Source organism: Passer domesticus, chromosome 6 (assembly GCF_036417665.1).
Source record: "Passer domesticus isolate bPasDom1 chromosome 6, bPasDom1.hap1, whole genome shotgun sequence".
Lineage (NCBI taxonomy): Eukaryota > Metazoa > Chordata > Aves > Passeriformes > Passeridae > Passer > Passer domesticus.
Window position 1 is genome coordinate 3,845,658 of NC_087479.1, and position 13,164 is coordinate 3,858,821.

The window sequence follows — 13,164 nt, forward strand, 5'->3', positions numbered from 1 at the left end:
CAGGCCGCCCCGAGCTGCGGGCCTGGCCCTCCCGAGTCACCACTTACTGCTCTTCAAACAGGCCCGCAGCCTTCGGGACCGCCTCCAAACAGCACCGGCACACGCTGCAAGCCTGTATTTTAAACCAATTCACATCAAACACTGAGGAAATTCCAAAGCAAAGAGCTTTCTGTTTCCTCTGCTTCCCCTGTAATCCGCCCGCCTGTCTGCCAGTTCCTGGGAGTGCTGCTGGCCTAAAAGCTTCAGAGTAGGTTAAATCTGCCCTTCCTTGATGGGCTCCAGCTCTAAAGCTTCCTACCCAACCCTTCCTTAATAAATTGAAACAATTACTCTGGGCTTCTCGAGGATAATTGCTAATAAAAATCAGCAGATTTCCCCCAAAAGACTTAAAAGGGTTGGAAGCAGAACCAGAAACTAAAGGAGAAAGAAAATGCAGGACAGAAATAATAGCCCTTGTTCCATTCATGTCTCATCCACTGCTGGTGAGTTTTTGTTCTTAGAGTCACATATTTCAGAGATGAATCCTCCCAAGCTGTCTCCAGTGGGGAAATGCCTCATGTTCACTGCTTTGGAAAACTGGTTAGTTGTTTTTAATGCTATTTTACAAGATCTTCCTGAAACTAGAAAAAAAACCCAAAAACAAACATGAATTCATGCTTGGATTTCCAAAGAATCAGCAGGGCATCAACAAAGGATGAAGTCACAAGAAGCAGAAGATGTCCAGACTCATCCTGACTTTCTCTGACAGGACCCCCTTCAATACTTTGTTTTCCAAAGACAGTTTAATGCACAGAAGCAATGAATTCTGAAGCCTGGATGGTCGTAGGGCTCCCTTGAGGAATTGTGGATGCTGATACTTCTACAAGTATCAGTGGTTTAGGTTCAAGACAGCTGAGAAGCTATTCAGACCATCAAGTCTGGCTCATTATGGACAAAATTAGACCCTCAGATGAGTTAAGCCTCTCAAATAGGCAGCCCAAAGGCAGGAACCCCCAAACACACCTACGAGGAGCAGGAATGGCCAGCTTTGTTTTCTGTCTTGTTAGGTTATCTCACTGGGCCTGCAAGAAGAGCTGCTGGAGGACTGCACAGCGCTGGATGTGCCTGTCCTAGGCTGATAAATGGCTAGGTGGGTCACCAAGCCCTGTCTCCAAGTAATCTGTCTGTTGGTTTAACTGGGAGCAAATTACAGGCAACACTAAGGAGGAACCTGAAGTGGCATTGGCATGTCTTGCCTCCAGTCTGTCTCTCCTTGTGGCGCATTGCCAGCACTACACAGGGAAGCAAAAGAGCCTCTGAAATTAAATTATATCTTGGAGGAAGGGGGAGGAGTTTTCTCCCTGAGCAGGCCACTAGCAGCAGCCCTGAGCATGGGATTTATGTGGGATAGATACAGGAAAACAAATGACTATGCAATCTTCTTTCACATTTGCCCAAATACATCAGCATATCACAAACCCAAGGATTCTTATCACAAGTGTAACTTTATGTCATTCCAATTCAGTTCTGTAGTTATGAAATCGCTTTCGCAAGCTCTCAGAACTCCACCTTCAGAAACAAAGTCGTTTTCTGGCTTGTCCCCACTACTTTCTAGTGGAAGATCATTCCAGAATTTTACAATGGGGAAGGACAGTCCTTGGCACATTTGATTTGAAATATAGCACATATAAGTTTGTAATTAGACTGTGTGGACAAGAAGAAATCGGAGGTCTTGAATAGTTAAAGAAGATGTAATACCAGAAAGCTCTTCACAGCATGACTAACATCCACCTGCTTCTCCAATTCAACTAAGACACTAAAATAATTAAGGTTGAACTTCAACATTAAATAGAACCTAAAATCGCCTTTTGTAATTTTATTTTCCTTACTGGTATTTATAATTCAATAGATCAATATCCTGAATTCCTGCTTCTGCATGATGAGTGCATATTCTTTAATCTTCTCTTAACACTTCATTCAGATAATCCTAATAAGCAAGCACTTCCCTTCAGGGATGGTAATGAGTCTAAATAAAGCCCTGTTGTAGAGAAGGACAGTACTCAGTGTATGTTTCCCACCAATAGGCAGGACTCACTTTGAGAGCACTGCATGGCACAATGCACTGAAAAGTCTCGTCTGGCAGGGTTTATCCAGTAGCTTATTGCTGATCCCCACTAACCAGAGGTCCCTTGATCCAGGAAACACAACCCCATATTGCAATAGGTCTGAACTCTCTAACAAGTGTTAAACAAAGTGTTTCAGTCTCTTGCTGCATTTGCCACACCAGTCAATGACAGAGTGAGGTCTCCTGACCCATGGCGTGGCCTCCTTGTCCTTTACCAGCCAAGAGCAAGGAAATCTTTTTGTGAACTGCAGCCCAGAGCACCTCAGCTTAGTCTATGGCCTTTGTGCACTGAACTGTGCTGATGGTTTTCTTTATTTGTAAATTGTTCCTTGGGCAATGAAATAAATATCTGTAAATCTATGGATGTAGAACAAATCAATTCCTTAGGGACACCAATCCTCCAACACTCTATCCTTCAATCCAGATAAATCTGCCTGCCTTTATATCAAGGCTTCATGAACTGTGAAGCAGGTAATCATTAAGTGCTTTAAGAGAATGGGGAACCAATTTCAGAAACTATTAGACTCCAGAAAATCACAGAAGTTTGATAAAATCACAGCTTGTAATTCTGCAGTGCTTTCTCCCAAGGCACATAACCCTCTAACACAGCATCTCCTGATCTGTTCCTCTGACATCCCACTTCCACTCTGCAAGGCAGCAAATGTGGTCACACACCCTAACTTGGGAACTGCTTTCCTAGCACTTATTCCTCATGCTGTAACATGTTTCTAGCACCTAAGAGTCATCAGAACCTGCTTTGCAAAGTATTTAGAAATGAAGTCTTAAAGCAATGTCACCCACAGCACAAATTAACTCACAGCAGACTCAGTTGTGACTATTTGCTGCTCTGTTTTGCAGGCAGAAATACCTGGATGCTAATGTTAATCCTGAGAAAGGGCATTAAGGGGTGACCATTTGGTCCAGGGGGCTCACACAGATTTAACATCAGTGGTAGTAGAAATTATTTATTCAAATCACCTTGTGGACCCAGATTATTTGCTGGCCCCATTGCAGCAGGACCGGACCCTGCCACCACCCTGAGCAGGAGATTTTGGTGATGCTGTGGCACATGGACAACAGAGCTCACCACTCAGGGAAGGGCTGAGACAAAGAAGGGTTCAAACTCTGACAGAAAATCTGCCTCTCCCCAGGCAGAGGAGCCTATGCCCTGGAGAGCACAGAGGACAGGGAGATGGGAGACGTAAAATATGAGAACGAGGGGTTTTTTTAGTATCCCATATATCCAATATAGCAAGCAGCTCCTGCTCACAAGCAGAATCCCACTGCTTCTTACCCAAAAGACTGATCTATGGTTCCAGATTTGCTGAGGCAAGCTCTGTGTACTTATACCCCTAATGTACTCACAAAATCAAGGATCTGCATTCCTTTTCCAGGTAATTCCAGGGCAATTTTTCCCAGGTGAAAAGGTAGGTAGAAGAGCAGGGCCATGAGGAACTCATCTAGTTTCTCATTCCTAAGTAGAAGGTGGAATGGTCACTGTGAAGTTTCCAGATCTGCAGATAGAGACACCACCAGACCATTATGAGAAAGAACAAAGTCTCTGCTCAAGGGCTGCATTATACCAAATATTAGCAAAATGGCTGAGCCCTACTGGTAGCAAGCACTCCACCCCACACTAAGACTTTGAAGATTTTTAGAGAACTACTGACATGCTGAAGAGTGGATTGAACTGGGTATTACCAGAGCAATTTCCAAGAAACATATTTATTTTTTGCACTTCACTTTCCTTTAGGTAACAGGATAGAAAGCTTCCAAGCAGGTGATAGAATTATTTCTTTGCACGTGTTCAAGACAACATGAATTCAGTATTGTTTTCCACTGAACCGCACAGCTGAGAGATTTTAAACCTTTGATATTTCCCATTCTGCTTCTCAATCAGAAAAGCAGTCCCTCCACATCCAGCTACACACAAAATTATTGAAAGAAACTCTACATGACATACCTTATACCAGCTACAAAAGGTAATGTGATGTGAGTCATTCACTTCTTTCAAAAGCAGAGCAGCATCTGAAAACATACAGAGGAGAAAAACAGTATTTCCTTAAAAAATTGCTAGTGTCAGCAGAAACAGCTTTCTAAGTTGTAGAGGCAATGCCTTGCTGATGTGAAATACCTGCAGTTACTCACATTTTACATCATCCCACGTCACATATTCATGTTGTGCTCACTTGGACAGCCTATGCAATTTTCCTCCTTTGTCAGCCAGCCTTCTGTCAGGGAGCATGGCACTGCAATCCTCTTGGAAGATGCTGGTGGTTGACCAATATATAACATTCAAGGACACAGTGCTCATTCCAGTCTGGGAATATTGTCTGCCTGGCCCATGTTCTCTTCATTGCACTCAGTTTCAGAGGGACAAGCAGTGAAATGTGCTTGGCAGGTATCCTGAACTAACTTTCAGCTGTTAGAGCTACAAATCAGGCTGGGGATGTTGAGAGAAACAGGACATTTCACCTCTAAGGTTGCATCTGAAGTTGCTCTTTTAGTTGCTAATATAATAAGTTGCAACTGTATTATATAGATCAAAGAGGTTTTAAGTAATGGATGAAAGTCAGCTATACCATGTTGGGAATTTATAAAATTAATAACAATAATAATAATTTAATCTTTGAAGTGCCTTACACAGGTGAATTAATTACCTCACAATACTCTTTGGAGTAGATGAGAATTATTACCTCATTGTGAGCGATCTGGAAACAGCAACAAAGATGCTGAATGACTTTACCAAAGTCAGACCAGGCTGAGCCTGAGCTAGCATTCAACACCAGGCATGTCTGGCTCTGTTTTTGTGTTCAGACCACTCATCCACCCTGTTGAAATGACAACTGGCTTCCTGCTTCATGTGCTTTGTTCAGACATGATCCTCAGACAATGGGTGAAAATATTCCCACCCAGATGATCTTGTTTCTTTTTGAGCTAGGCTAGTCCAATTGAAATACCTCTTTAATGTCTTAACATGCATTTCCTGAAAGAGAGCATTTTTTCCTTCCTTGAGGTTTTCTTCAGCTGCTAGATTGGAGCTGAAATACAGAGTATGAGCATGCAGCAGTATGATTTTAAATTACTAGCAGCAGTACGAAGAGGTCAACATCCCAGAACATTAAGTTTTTGAACATTAAGATTAAGATTTTGACCTCTAGCTGACACTAAGAAAATATTTGGGTTGTGGTGAGGCCATTGTGAGATGTTGCTTTCAAGAATACAGAAGCAAAGAACAAAGAGGCTTCTGGGGGCTCTCTTGCTCTGCCCCCTGCCCCACATGCCCTGTGACACATAAACCCTTCCAGAACTGTCTCAAGTGGCTTTAGGAAGATTTCAGATGCAAACTGTCCCATTCCAGAGCTCTTCCTTGGGATCACTGAGGGAAGCTCAGGCAGAGGTCACCACAGAGCCCACACCTCTCCCTGGAGAGCTGCTGGCAGAGTCAGCAGCGTTCCCAACCCCAGTGGAGAAGGTGGCTGAAGCTGCTGAGTGAGACACAGCCCATGAAAGGTGTCTGCTGTGGCTGTGTGACCAGCACAGAGGGGAGCAGCCTGGCTCCAGCCAGACAAAAGCTTGGAAAATGCCCAGCAGGGCAGGAGGCAGCAGCATGGGTGACCCACTGCTGCCACGCTCCACTGGCTGAGAAAAGAGCAGGGGGGGATAGTTTGGGTGCTTTTAGGTTTTGGGGGTTTTTTTCCTGCTAATGGTTTAAAAGGCCTGATAATGCCCTAATCCATATCTGCCACAGACATTCAAAGCAGAGTTAGGTGCAGTTTTTCTCCTGCAGAGTTGTGGTTTCCCTAAAGGTCTGCAGTCCCCCAGTGCCCACCATTGCAGAGTCACACACGCACAGGGAACGTCACTCCATGGGCCTCCACCTGGGGACACCTGGGGTGGCATTTGGCCCTCACATCCAGCACGGCTTCCCCAGGGCGTGGGACACGTTTCTGACCCACAACACACAATTTTATCTGTCCCCCTGTAGTTCAGCTTGAAAGATGTATGGAGTAAATATGTATTTCTCCTTTACCCCATTAACATGATGCAAGAATTTGTCCTGCAGTTGATCTTGGGTAAAAAAAATACTAGACTGAATTCACTTGGAACTGCTGTATTTATCAAGGCCTAAAGCTGCATAATTTGAAACCAAGCATCATTATTTTACCTTCCAGTTTCAAGGGTGTTGGTATCAGCTTTTCAGTACCACACACCTCAAGTCAGTCTTACCCTCTGCAAGAGTGCATGTCATAAATCTGTGCTCAAGTTCTCAGACCAACCAAGTATTTATAATGCAAATTCTCTGCATATTGGGCACTTTCCATCAGTCTTAAGCCTGCTTTTCCCCCAGATAGTGTTCATGTGTGAGTTATTCCAACAGAAGTTCCCAAAGGTTGCCAGTGTAAGAAAGAAAAATGTGTGTTTGTTCTTTTTCTGTCTTTCGGGTTAGGAATAAGTAATGGGAAATTTGCTAAAGGAATCAGTTCCTTGATTGCCAGTGAATCTGAAAAGACTGAGAAATCGAATTAAACCAGACATTAAATAGCACATTGCTTTTGGGGTTTTTAATAATATTTATGTAATTGTAGAATCTAAGTATCAGAAGAAAAGAAACCTTTGCTAAAAGATGGCATATATTATGCATGCTCCTGATATTTTGAGAAATTTAAATAAACACCAGATAGACTGCTCAGGGAACACTGGACAAAACTACTAGTAACAGCATTTTACAGCATATGTACATTTTTAAGAATTCCAAACAAAAATATCCCCTGGAAATAAATGAGGTTTATTACTACTTTCTTAATTAACAAGAGAGACTTGCAAACCCTTAACTATTATTTGCAGGTCACTTTTAAAGCAAAATGAGTCTTATTGTTGAAATCCCTCTGCCTACAAATTTAAACCAAGTGAAACTTTAAGCTTTCCTGTGACTTTTTGCCAGGTACTGTTCAGCCAGGCAGCCACAAGGCTCTCAGAGATTCTTACTCAATCTAATTTGGTAGCAGAGGCTGGATATGGGACAACAGAATAATTTCAAGTCAGCAGCCCACAGCCCATGCAGTGGTTAGACCACAGAGATGAATATGAGGAAATCATGGCTCTAATCCTTTGACAAAAAGTGGTTATTTCAGCTTGCCTCTTCTAGTCTTCAGTTGCAGCTTTCTAATAGTGTTTTGCCACTCTCGGATGAAAAGGCCCACGCAAATGCTGTACCTTTATGTTACACACAAGGGATTATGAGCCATGAAAGAAAAATAGGAAAGGTGGTAATCCAGCATAGCAAGACCTACCAGCACACCACAGGAAGGAGAAAATTCCACCCTGTGTCTTCAAAATGCATCCCAGCTGCTCCTCACTAATGCAAATGGCTGAATGACTGTCCCAGCCCTGTGCTGGGGCAGCAGGACAGGTCCTGCCCTCCCGTGGGGGCTCCTGTGGCCCCTGGGTCTGCTGCAGAGGCAAACATGAACAGCAGCAGCAGGATGGGGAGGCTCACAGATGGCTCAGTGCTGCCAGGACACCGACAGGAGTGAAGGGGTGACACTGCTTATGGCAGTGACCATCTGCTGTCCCCTAGGAGCTGCAGATCCCAGCATGTACCCTCCTCCCCTGCAGCCTGCTCTGGGCACCAGGACTCATGGCCAATGCACTCTGCTCCTCCCAGCTCTGCCAAGCAGCTTCCCTGGGCAGCATTTTAGTCCAAACAGGGAAATGAGTTTTTTCCATTTGATAACATCTCCACAGCCACTTATTTATGCTCATTGTGGCATTGATGGTCAGGGGCTGCAGAAATTTTCCTGGTTTTCCCAGGACTGGCAGCAGTCAGGGCAGCCGGTCCTTCTGTTATGGGCAGTGACAGCACTCTGAATGTTAAACACACTTTAGCTTTCGCCTTTACAAGATTTCAAACTATATCAGGTCACAAATATGTGGCACAACCTAGGTCCTTATGTGAGCAGTCAGCTCAAGATTTGGAAGCTGCACCTGGAAATAATTCCCATATACTAAGGCAGGTCACTTTAGGGCATGATTTTGAGGTTTAGAATCTTTGGGATATCGTGAAACATTTGGTTTTTCAAGCAAAGAATCTCTCACACATCATTCACAGTGGGTCAGTGTTGTATATAACTGGTATTGCTTAGTTCACACCCAAAATTGGTACAAGTTATGCTGACAAAAGCACTTTTTGCCAATAGAAATCAAGTCTCCATCAAGGGTTCACATTACAGCTAAACCAGCCTAAGAGCCAGTTGTTAATGGAGAAGCATTCTTGATCCCATCAAAATTTTCCCATCGTTTACCTGTGTGATGATTCTTTATCTTTGACCCCACAGCAAAAGTAGTCATCCAGCAAAAATAAATGAGAAGCTTTCTGTTGAGTTAGCATTTTATATCAGTTCATGGTGGAGTCAGACAAGGGCCAGTGGAGATACAGGTAAATACAAGGGGACAAGGGAAGGATCACACCTTGCAACAGACCAGGTCAGCTACAACCTAAGAAAATGTTGCTGCACTACTGTATACTTTGAAAGGATGAAAATACCTGATCTAAGACTTCTAGACAGGTCAGGTCAGTAAGACACAAGGAACATTTTCTGTGCTTCCACCTCTTAAAAATGGCATCAATCAATTTTGCAGTAGTTGCTAACTAGGGAAGATAGTCCTGAAAGGACTGGTGTTCATGACCACGTGGAAGAACAAATGGACTACACAATGTGGGGAAAGAAAATTTCCATAAAGCAACCTGTCCCTAACTTCCCTTACTTCCAAAGCCTTTCAAACACTGCATCTTTTCTCTTCTGGGTACTATTTACAGGCATAGCCATGCAAACAGAATCAGCCCATGGATAGGTAAGCAAGGATCTCAAAACAGCCTGAAAATTCCTCTCTGGCTCTGCTCTCTGCAGCCATCTCGTTCCCTTTTTTTATACAATTGCATTGTGTATGTTGTGTTTCCAGTTGCTATTGCCGGCTGCCAAGTGCATGTCTATGACTTGGCAGCCAAGTTACATATTTAAGAGGATGAGAGAAGCAGGTTTGGGAACAGCCTCAGATCTCATCCGTGGCAGGCAGGCAGCACTGTAGAAACAGGCTCGGGGAAAAAGAGAATGTATGGAACTGATGGCTCCTTGGCTCATTTTTAGAGAGCAGGGTGTCATCAGCCTCAGGAGACCACTGGCCCATCTTGACTCCAGTAAAAGTTGTGTTAAAAGAATTGGCAAAAGTAAGGGATGTGTTGCAGAGACCCAGGTTTGAAGTGCAGGTGACGGGGAAGAGAAACCTTCCTCTGTAATGGAAATCTGCTTTGAACACTCCATGAAAAGCATAACACTAAGCTCTCTGAAAAAACTTGACATTTTCAGTGGAAGATGCCATAATAGACACATGGCTTTTGGCTTTTGCTGATTTACCACCTTCTTCCTTGTGGGAATTATACACATCTGAGGGATAAAAAATAAACAGATAATGTGAAGCAATCTAGATGTGATGGTGATGAGTTCCACAGGCAGCAACCTAAGCAACAATTCTCCTTCAGAGCTGGGGCTGAACAACACACAGTAAATAAGGTGTATGTTGAATCAGAAACTACTACCTTCTTAAAGCTTACACTGCCCATTGTGTGCACTGACTGAGGCAGGTGCCCTGCAGAAGAAAAAAAAATTTAAAAACCTGTTAGTGCATAATTAAAAACTGGGTTATGAGGCAGAAGCACAAAGAAAGCAAGCAACAAGCTTGCTCCAATTGTCATAATTCTGAACAACTGACCTTGAACCCTTAATAGGCTTCTTTTAGTGTTGTTTCTTGTGGTGTTTGTGTGTCCATGAGCATCCCAGTAGCTGAGAACACTCAACAGTATGTATATGTACCCATTCTTTAGGTATATCTAATGTTTAATTTGGATATCACACCCAGAAAGTAAACAAATGCATAAACTCAACAAAAATATCACTGACTCACCATCCAGTCATCCACCTCTTCTCTGCCTCTTTATTCTTGCTGTGTCAAGCCTCTGTCTCCCATACCCACTGTATTAATTTCCTCCACTTTTCCCAGGGGCTGTTAAATGTCAGCCCTGGTTTCTCTGGGAATACTAGACTCCGTGTGTGCATTACTGTTTGTATTGGACACACAAGCACAGATTTCAATTTCACAGTAGCTAATACTGTCCATGACTACACCATTTACCTGCCAAGTGCTCTGCCTACTCATTAAAAACAGGATCATGCTGTGTGAATGGAATAAATACTGTCCCTTGGGCAAAATACCATGACCATTGGTGCAGGTTTTCACTTCAGTTTTGTGCCACATGGAAGCTCCTAATTCCCTGTTTTCGGCAATTTGAGCAGTGCATTCCTTGGATAACCCAAAGCAGTTTTGTAGCTGCAGTGTAACTTCTGGAGAGGAACCAGAAGTTCCTCACATCCAGCAGCAGCCATGCCCCAGAACCAGAGCCCTCACAGCCACATCCACAGCTCCAGCCTGGCTGAAGTGCTGACAGGCAAAGGCAGAAGCAGGTCCTGAATCTACACCAAAGGTCTGAGGGAACTCAGGAGGCAGCGACTGCCTGGCACCACTTACAGTCTGATTTTGGAAAGCCAGAAAAACCAGCTGCACATTCTTCTAGTGAGCTCCTCGTGCCATTACTCCCCCTGCATGGTTTTATCAGATGAGGTTATTGAACAGGAGCAGTTGTCAGCCCTTTTCACACAGCCTTGCGCCCCCAACAATCAACCTTTTGTTATTAAAGTGCCCCTGACAGAAAGGAAGGAGTATTAAAAGGTACCTCAAACTCAAAAGGTATTTTCAAAACTTTGATTTTGATTCTGTATTCTGAGGTGTTCAGAAATCTACAGACCTTACAAAAAAATTTCATAGCCTAATTTCTAGTTCTTCTTAGATATAATAACCATCTCCCTGCTACAGAAATAGGGGGGGGAAAAGGTAAAAACTTAATATAGAAATGCTATAGGCAAGATCTTTCTATTTAATTCTATGAGCTCCGAAGGAAATTTGAAGGAAATTATGGCAGACAATCTGGCACTTAGTTTTTCATGGATTACAGACACTTTTTACATTACCAAAATTTTAAAATTAGTTATCTTCCACCTGTAGTGCTGGGGGTAGGACTAAGGACTAGCTACCATCAAATGTCTTTAACCAGGCTGTGTTGGAACATTTGCAAACACAAATGCAAATGAATGAGGTCTTCAGCAGGGAAATAAGGAGTCTTCCAATTGAGCAATGTGGTTTTGAAAGAAATATGTGTACATTTTTAGATACAGCCTGGCAAAAGAAATTCTGCTTTCATCCATGACATGTGATTTTTGCTAGACTGTCAGTGCAACTGTGCAGCAGCTCTTACAAGGATTGACAGAAAGTATTTAATGATGCTTGGCAATGAATATAGAAAGGCAACCAAGACCTTCTAAACCCATAGAGGTTTCTATAGAGTGCTGCCAAAGTACACTGCCACTTATGGAAGTAGTTTTGTCTCTTTAATCCTAGTCAAGATAGATTTTTAACTGCTGACCTGAAAATTATTTGGAACAGTGGCATTTTTAACTGCTCCAGCAGGTAAGATACAGGTGCTGTCAACTGCTGCCTAAGCATGGGCAAGAACAACCTCACACTGCTCAGTCCGGGATGCAACAGAAATCTGTCAACTTTTCAGAGGCCAACACACAAAAAACAATTCCTGAATGGTGGGAGAGAATATTTCAGCAGTGGAAAAGGGACAAAAAATTCCTGTACTCTTGATTTTCTTTAAGATTACAAAAAAAATGTGCTGGCTCTTAGAGGGAAATTTCTCCCCTCTCTGAAATTCCTGTCTGGTGCTGTTATTGGGATGACAAGGTGAGCCAGCTTGTCTCTGTCTCCACCCTCCTGATGCAGGAGAGAGTAAAGGCAAATGGGTCATGCAAGGGTGGATCAGGGGGTTTTAATAGTGCCGTTTCATATGTGGAAGTGAAATATGTTGTTGCATCTGGAAATGCTGGCCTGCCCAACTCTATAATCACCAGGCTGCTGCAAGCAGGATCTGTTCCAGAGGCAGGTCTGTGCTATAGGCTTCTGCCTGCATAAATACGTGGAAGAGAGCGGCGGAGAGATGTGATACCTGACCCACATAGGTGTGCTAAAGAGGCTTTACTAGCATAACTTGTTTCGCTCTGGGGTAGGGAGGGGTGGTAACTTTCCTGTGATGAACAGCTACAGAACGTAATTTTGCTGCTGTAAGAGCATCCACATGCTTTGCTGCTTTAACACCCCAGGACTCCCCAGTGCCAAGGTGCAGCGCACCTGACGGAGCAGAGATTAGACCACCACTTCCTAAGGGACACAGAAAGGGAAACTCATGCCAGGCACAGGGCCAAGGAGGAGAAATGAGGAACACCTTTGAGATAAGTCGAGTTCAAAATGCTGTTACCCTGCACTGCACTGACAAGACTGAAAAAAGGAACTTTAAGTATGCGTGCTGGGTGTAAGCCCGTATTTTTTAATGTGATGCTTCACATGTAATGTAAGTGCCAAGACTGAAATGTGAATTTCCTGAATATTTTTTCTCTTTCTTCCTGTTCCTCATACATATCTGCAGGAGTGGCTCACAATGGGGAAGACAAAATTTATGGTGCACTACTGAGATCCTTCATCTCCTACCTTGGCTGCACCCCACAGAGCCCCAAACCTTCAAGGAGAACCCAAATGACAGGCAACTCCTAAGAGAAATGCTCCCCAGCCTGCAGGGCTCCACGCAGTGCCTCCCGAGAGATAAAAGGCAGGCTGCCGGGATGTATTCATTCCTGCCTTGAAGATGGTATCACAAGGGATGAGCAGGGCTGCAGCCTGCCTGTGTGCACAGCTTCAAACACACAAACACATCTTCAAACGCAGGCGGCCGGGCCGGGCTGACTCACCCGGCCGGCTGGGTGGACACAGCCTGTCCAAGCACGTCCCAGCTGCCCTCACACAGCTCCCTTGTCCTCAGCTCCCTCCCAGGGCTCTCACAATGTATTTTAGTAATGCTTTCAACTTGGGTCTTTTTTTGGCTCTTTCCCCTG

General features: G+C 43.8%; 1 long non-coding RNA gene across 3 annotated transcripts in view; it reads right to left on the bottom strand.

The window, feature by feature from the left end:
* LOC135302453 (uncharacterized) overlaps positions 1-12,380 on the bottom strand; it is a 28,022-nt gene extending 15,642 nt beyond the window's left edge. For all 3 annotated transcript variants that reach the window (XR_010364057.1, XR_010364058.1, XR_010364056.1), the window contains exons 1-3: positions 4,253-12,380; positions 4,068-4,132; positions 3,470-3,618 (exon numbers count right to left, since the gene is read on the bottom strand). This is a non-coding gene — a long non-coding RNA (uncharacterized LOC135302453). The remainder of the gene's footprint in view (positions 1-3,469; positions 3,619-4,067; positions 4,133-4,252) is intronic.
* Positions 12,381-13,164: the final 784 nt, after the last annotated feature.